This window comes from Artibeus jamaicensis, unplaced genomic scaffold (genome assembly GCF_021234435.1).
Source record: "Artibeus jamaicensis isolate MK-2021 breed Jamaican fruit bat unplaced genomic scaffold, CSHL_Jam_final contig_1132, whole genome shotgun sequence".
Classification (NCBI taxonomy): Eukaryota; Metazoa; Chordata; class Mammalia; order Chiroptera; family Phyllostomidae; genus Artibeus; species Artibeus jamaicensis.
Window position 1 is genome coordinate 374,829 of NW_026521221.1, and position 7,941 is coordinate 382,769.

The following is a 7,941-nucleotide window of genomic DNA, read 5'->3' on the forward strand; positions in this document are numbered from 1 at the left end:
CACCACACAAAATTATTCCCATAGTGCTGTGCCTTCCCAGTTATAGGTGGAGCAAGAAAATGAAAAGTTCCATTTAAAATTAATTTTGGTAGCTCTAACTGGTGTGGCTCATTTGGTTGGAGTATCATCCCTTAGACCAAAAGGTTGGAGGTGCGATTCCCCATTAGGGCACATACCCAGGCTGCAGGTTCGATCCTTAGGTGGGATATGTACAAGGAGGTAACCAATCGAGCTCGCTCTGTCTGTCTTTCTTTCTCCAACCCACACACTTTCTCTTTTAAAACAGTGAAAAAAATGTCCTTGGGTGAGTATAAAAAATAAAATTAAATTAATTTTGCTAAATATAGCAAGAAATCAAAGTTGTCCCTGCGTACATTTTTTCTTAACTATAAAAGCTTTAGTAGATACCAGAATCTCTTTCACATTAAACTAGGCCAGATCAGGTGTAATCCATGGATAAATGATCATCTACCAAGTACCCTAACGCATATAAGCAAAATTAAGAAAATTGGTGCTACAGTCTGGAGAAAGGCTCCTGTGTTGCAGAACCTGCCCAGTGGTGGGCGGGGCTCGGTACCAGGCAGCCCTACCCTGACCCACAGTAAACCCCCAGGAGAGTGTTGCCTGGGTTTTGAATTTGCAGTAACAGGTGTGAACATTCTGGCAGCAGTCTGATGGTCATGTATGATACTGCAAACAAGAAAAAGAAAATTGATGCTAAAATAATCCTAATAAGCCTTATCTTAAGTTAAAAAAAAAAGGGAAAAATTATGCTGCTATTATAGCCAAAGTAGTTTTTTTACTGCAATTTCATCAGTCTCATTGTACATTCTTTGTATACGTGAGAGGTATTCATTATTTAACTATAATCATGGGCAGAAAACCTGTAAGAAGAGTGACATGGAAAGCCGTTTCCTCATTCATTGTATCTGTATAGTAAGGGCCACAAAATGAAAACAAAACTTCTAATCTGAAGGTAAAGTTAAAGAATGATACCGGCTTCCTTTTCTACCTTAATTCCTTAAATTTGAGGCTTGAACTCTGCCTATACACTCCCCCTCCCCACACACACATACCCTATAGTATCCTTATAATGAACAAGAGGCTAATTTTCCTGGGAAATTTACTGCCAAGCATACGGGTTTCGTGAGTAAGAAGCAGTTTCACAAAAGGCTGCCTCCTTTGTTCATGGGAAGCTTAAGAATGAGGAATAGATGGTTACATTTTCTGCATCTTCTCCCAAAAGTGAGTTTGGAGACTAAATTCTGAAGTTAAACCTTTTCAAGCTTCCATTTCTTGTCCTCCCCTTTCCTCAGGACACTGTTGACTGGTGTGGTGGGGTTGGGACACAAAGATCAGTCGGACCTGGTGTTGCACTCCAGCAGTTCCCAGCTTTGGCAGAGTGTGGCAGGCTCAGTAGTGGAGACTCCAACACAGGACTTGACGGGCTCACAGACGAAGAACATATCTAAAGTGGGAAAGGAGACCATGAAGGAAAGATTCGCAGAAGTATCTCGAGTTGAAGACACTGAGTAGGAGTTAACTACTTGAGGAACAGCACTCCAGGCAAAGTCACCAGTGAGTCTGAAGGCATTGTGGATGGAGCAAAATGTCCTCTGTGGAAGGTGACAGGAGATTTATGTGAGGGGCCAGATAATAAAAGATTCTGTAAGCTTTGAGAATAATAGTCCAAGTCCCTAAATTTGAGTAAATAGGTCATAAGGGCGGAGCCATCATAAGTGGGATTAGTGGCCTTATAAAAGAGACCCTAGAGAGCTCTCTTGCCCCTTCCGCAGCATGAGGACACAGGAAGAAGAAAGCCATCTGTGACCCAGGAAGCAGGCTCCCACCAGACAGCGAATCTGCCAAGCCCTTCATTTTGGAATTCCAGGCTCCAAAACTGGGAGATAGAAATGTTTGTTGTTTAAACCACCCTTTCTGTGGTATTTTTGTTACCGCAGCCTGAATGGCCTAGTAGAAGGTAAACAAACGCCCATCAACTGAAAAACAGGAAAAAATGGCATCATAAATGCAGTGTGTCCACACAATGGAACATTATTTGGTAATAAAAAGAAACAAAGTACTTATATGTGCTACAACATGGGTGAACCTTGAAAACATGCTAAGCGAATGAAGACAGTCACAAGTGACCACAATGTATGATTCCACTATATGAAATGTCCAGAACAGGAAAACCAGTAGAGACAGAAAATGTATCCATCCATGGGGGTGGGGGTGGGGGTGGGGGGGAAGTTGGGGAAGTGGCAATTAAGAGGAATGATAGATAATCTAAATTTGATTATGGTGATGGACACACAACTCTATAAATATACTAAAAGCCATTGAATTTTACACTGTAATTGGATGAATTATATCTCAATGAAGTTGTCAAAAAACTAGTGAAGTTAAAAACAAACAACTTTTATTCCGCTCACAGTTTTGGGAGTCAACTATCTGGGCAGGGCACAGTTCACACCTGCCCCACGTGACTGCACCCTGAGCTGGAGTGACTCGACTGGCCGGAGCTGTCTGGTGTGGCTCAACTCTGGTCACAGGCATCTGTCTGCTAGAACCAACTCGTACCCACTTCTGGGAAAGCCACCTGTGCTTATCCCAACTCCACCTTTCATGGCACAACCTGCTAATTGGTTACGGTGGAGGTATTCACACCATGTAAATTGGAAAAGCTACAGATCAAGATTTTCTGATTTGAGTGTTAGAGCAAGGCACAAAGAAAAAATTGAAACCATGGATTCAGAAGCCTCCCTAAAAGAAGCTTGTACTTGTTTTCTGCTTCGTTGTTATTGTTTTCAACTGAGATTCTAACAGGAGGAGTAAGTTGTTAACATGAATGAGATGTTAATAATATGGCAGAGTGAAAATAAAGACTTGAACGCTCTCATGCTAAAGTCAGGCAGCCCTCTCCCGACCTGTGTCTCAGGTTTTCCCTGTGACTCTCACCACGTGACCTGCCCTTTCAGGAAAATGAAGGGTGGCATCTTAGGCTGTAAGCACCACAGACCAGTGTGAAAGCCCAGGAGTCAGTCATTCACCCTTCCAGGACAGCAATTACAATTTCAAATGCTTTAAGTCTCAAGTTTTACAATAAGAGGGGCACATGGAGTCAGCACAGTGAGGGTCCCTTTGACAACCCTGTGGTCCAGGGTGAGGATGAAATCTTTTGGGCTGATCTTTTCGCAAGTTCCTACTACTTCACTTTCCCCGCTGTGTTTCAACACAACAGTTTGGGAGAATAGAAATTGTGAGTTAAATTTTCAAGTGTGTTTTGGCCAACAGATTGCTATGTATATAAACACAGAGATTTAAAGCCACATCTTTATTGGAAAGACTATAATAAGTACCTACTGCACATAAGGTATTGTGGGCTTTATAAGGAGGTATGCGCATGAAAAAAAGTGAAATACAGTGGCATAAATTGTGTGGAGGGGGAGTGTGGTTGTGTGTGTTGTTTATGTTTTTCTTTTTTTGGCAGGCATGGTTTGATACAGGTGTATTATTTTAGTCTGAAGGAATCTGGGAAAAAAGTTTTCTGTACTCAAATAGCAACTTCAGGTAATATCGATCAGCAATTTTCCACCTTTCTCATTTCATGCCACACATAAACTAACTGCTAAAATTCTGTGGCACACCAAAAATTATGGTTTTTTTTTTGCCAACCTAACAAGAAAATGGGTATATATTTTTTAAATTTTTAAAAAATATTTTATTTATTTATTTTCAGAGAGAGGGGAAGGGAAGGAGAAAGAGAGGGAGAAACACATCAATGTGTGGTTGCCTCTCATGTGTCTCCCACTGGGAACTGGCCTGCAACCCAGGCATGTGTCCTGACTGGGAATCGAACCACGATTGCATGGTTCGCAGGCCTGTGCTCAATCCACTGAGCTACACCAGCCAGGACGAAAATGGGTATATATTTTTAATTATAAAAATATCTTATTGATTTTCATAGAGAGAGGGAGAAACATCAATATGAGAGAGAAACATTGATCCGTTGCCTCCTACACGCACCCTGACCAGGGTCAAGTCCGCAGTCTTTTGGTGTATGGGATGGTGCTCTGACCAGCTGAGCCAACCGGTCGTGGCCAAAAACAATGGGTACAATTTTGATTCATTCGCATTAGATGGCCATTGTTGTGTTAGTTGGTGTCCTGTTTTAATTTGACAGTGTAAGGGAAAAGAGGTCAGTGACCCCGACTACACAGTCAGGTGTTCCCTGTTCTAAAAATTCCTGCTGCACACCAGTTGAAAATTGCTGGTATAGATCAAATACCAAATGTGTTCAAATAGTTTATAAGCTTATTCTGGGTAGAATTTCTTTATCTTTGTCTTCTAATTGGAATAGTTTTATTATTTTGATGTTTTACTATTTTGATGTAGACCCAACTGCTGTGTTCTCCCTATTTTAGTTGGTCAGGATCAGATAGGCTTTAGAAAGATGAGGGGTGAAAGCACTCCCACCAATGACAGAATGTAAAAGCCCACCCGGCCCTCTTCAGTCTGGCTCAGAATCTGTCAGATTTCGCCACGTCAACTCGCTGCTGCTAGTGACCTAATTGGACCTCTTTGCACCTTACCATGGTTTTAATACATTTATAAAATACTGTAGGCTACTATTTTGGATGGTAAAATTTCATAGACCTATTTGACAAGTTGTATGAGGCAGGAGTATAACAAAATTATTGTTTTCTCCTTTACCTTTTGTAACAAATAGCTAGCAGGATCTTTCCAACTTACAAGAAAATCAAGTCATCTCCTGACTTCAAATACTTCAGCAGTGGTGTATCACCTCAGGATAAAGTACCTGGGCTTGCTGGGCCGTTCACGGTCTTGGCTTTGCTTTCCTCTCCAGCCTCGTGTCATCCTGACATCACACACACACACACACACCCCCCCCCACCCCCGGTTGCCAGCGTACTCTTCAGCCACTTTGCCTGACACACCCTGCAATTTCAGTTCCAAGCTTTCAAACTTGCTGTTCCTTCTGCCAAGAACACTCCTCCCTCCTTCTCCGCCTTTTCCCTCCAACTACCCTCCCCACCTCCTACTAAAATAACTCTTTCTTGAGTCTTAGAGTCTTAGCTTATCCCTCACTTCTAATTTTTGTGTGTGTCAGGTGTGTCACTTCTGGGCTCTGAGGGTGCCCTGCACTCCACTCTGCATCATAGTACATAACTGTAATGGGCTATACTGCATTTTTACCTATTTGTTTACAGCTTCTTAGGTAGGATCAGTCTGTTTAACTCACCATCTTATCCCCAGCTCCCAGCACTGTGCATCCTAAAGAAGAAGTGTTCAATACAAATTTGTTGAATAAATGAGCAAACAAAGGAACAAAGGGCTACTGAGTGCTTTTACTCAATCAGCATATTCAGATAAGACCCAGATACCTGTATGTATCCGTCTCCCGTTCTTCTGGACTGTAGCTGCCAACTGGCGCCTGTTTTTCTGTGGAGGGAAGATTCATCCGGCAACAAAGGTCCTGTAACAGGACCCTGCCATGCTGTCGGTGAGCACATCTGCAAACCCTGTGTTACTGCCACTGAGGTTCGCTGTCTTACACATGGGTCATTAACTGTAAGACTGCATATTTTGTGGCACTATGATCATAACAAATAGACAATTATGTTGCAGTGAGACATTCAGCACAGAACCCTTCACAGTTTGATTGTATGCTAGGTGCGAACTGATACTCATGATAAAACCCAGGGGACCTCCAGCAGCTCATCAGGGTCTGTCCTGTTGGGTCGGCCTTGAAGGTTGATGCCCACACTATATTGGTTTCTTTCTGACCTGTTCCCAGAGATGGATGTGAATAGAAGGCTCGCTCAGTGACTATTGTCAGCACTGTCCAGCTCTGTTCAGGGATTTCACTGTCAGCTGCTGGGCCTTTTTCTGCCTCACCTCACTCCTATCACCTACCAATGCAAAATCATAAAGTGGGAAATGGAAATTTGTTCCCACAGAAAAAAGTTAGGGGCCTTTGAAAGACAGAGTTGGGTAAGCCTGGGATAGAACTGTTCTATTGGAAAGAGAGTTGCTGAAGATTCTTTATCTGAAAATTGTTCATACTCATTTTACTTAATGGGTCAGAACAATCTGGCTAGCAGAACAATCATTAATGCTTTTTGTCAATTACTGTTACTACTTTTCTGTCTGGTATCAGGACATGCACCTCTCACCACTGTAAGACTAATTTATTTACTTATTTTTTTAAAAGATTTTGTTTATTTTTCAGACAGAGGAGAAAGGAGGGAGAAAGAGAGGGAGATAAACATCAATGTGTGCTTGCCTCTTGCATGCCCCCAAACTCGGGACCGGGCCTGCAACCCAGGCATGTGCCCTGACTGGGAATCGAACTGGCAACCATTTGGTTCTCAGGCCAGCACTCAATCCACTGAGCCACATCAGCCAGAGCAGACTAGCAGACTAATTTATTTTTTGTCTTAGAAAACCATGCTGGTTTTGAAGAAGTTTGGTCCGGTTTATAAAATCAGTCCCCCAAATCTTAGATTTCCATAGTTGTTTCTCTTGTGTGGCCTTGAATATTTCACACGTCCTTTTCAGGCCATTAAACTTCTTTCTGTATAATGAACTCCCTGTGTAATTATAGGGGAGTTTATTTCTACGTTATACAAACAAATGAAGAATGGAAGGGACTAGATAAAATAACTTTAAAGTAGATAAAACATTTTATTGCCCTGTGTATAATAGAAACACATGTATATTTCACCCTCTCCTAGAAAAAAATATCTGGTCACAGAAAGCTCATTAAACTGATCCTATTTCTAACTCTGTATTAATCATAACAAGGTCACACTGAAATAATCTAGTGATTAGTCACCATAATAATACTTATATTTACTGAGTGCTGTTCCCATGCCTGTGGCTGTGCAGCATGCCCCATTACATTATCTCACTTAATCTTCATGACAACCCTGTGAGGCAATTGCTCTAATTCCTGCTCCTTCCAGAGGAGGAACTTGAGGCTCAGCAAAGTGAAGCCACCAGGGCCAAGGTCTCACTGTTAGTAATTGACACAGCCAAGATTCAAATCTGATTTGACTCCAAAGCTTATGTGTATATTCCTAACCCTTATACTGTTTTAAGTGCTGAGTTGGAGCTGGAGAGAAATTTGTTAGTATCCTGATGTATGGACATAACAATTTCTGGTTCTGGAAATTTGCTGGTAATAGTCATGCAGGAGGCATTCTGCTTAAAAATAAAGCTCAGTATGTTATACTTTGTTTTCTAAGAGCTTTACTAGGCTACTTATGTGAAAAATTATTTCTCCTGTGATAGGTAAGTAGCTGTCAGACTCAGTGCATTAGAATCACCTGGGAGCTTGTAAACATGGGACAACCCAGGACCCCTTCCCAGACCTGCTGAGTCAGAATCACTGTGGGTGGGAACCCGGCAGCTGATGTTTAATAAGCTTCCCAGGTGGCTCTGACACACACAGGAGTTTAAGAGTCACTGAGGTCTGTGGAGGGTTTTTTAGGAATGATAATTCTCAGGTTTGTAGATTTTCTTAGGACCTCACAGGAAGTTTGGGGGTGACTAAATCATAATGCATACATTCCAAACCATCATCCTGTTTAAATTTATGGGATAATTATCAATTGGCAACATCTGTGGTATGACCTAACGTAATAGAACTGATTATCTCATGTTTTTCCTGTTGAAAGATTGTTTGCTAATGATGATAGCTGGCACTCTGTTTTGTATATATCGAGTCTTTTTCACTTGGCATGTGAGAAATGATGGTTGGATCTCTTGTAACCACTATTAATAAGATCTCAAGGAGTTTAAAACAACAACTGTTCAGATCCAAATAAAGAATCACAAAATCCCAAGATTAAAGTGATCATGTACAGCCATATGTTACTTGAATTCCCCTTTACGGCATCTTCACCAAGTGGC

At 41.6% G+C, this 7,941-nt stretch overlaps 1 non-coding gene across 1 annotated transcript; it reads left to right on the forward strand.

Annotated features, from left to right (window-relative positions):
- The first annotated feature begins 516 nt into the window (after nucleotides 1–516).
- Nucleotides 517–702, forward strand: LOC119040284 (small Cajal body-specific RNA 16). The gene has a single exon (XR_005080820.2). It is a non-coding gene; the product is annotated as a small Cajal body-specific RNA 16 (non-coding RNA).
- Nucleotides 703–7,941: the final 7,239 nt, after the last annotated feature.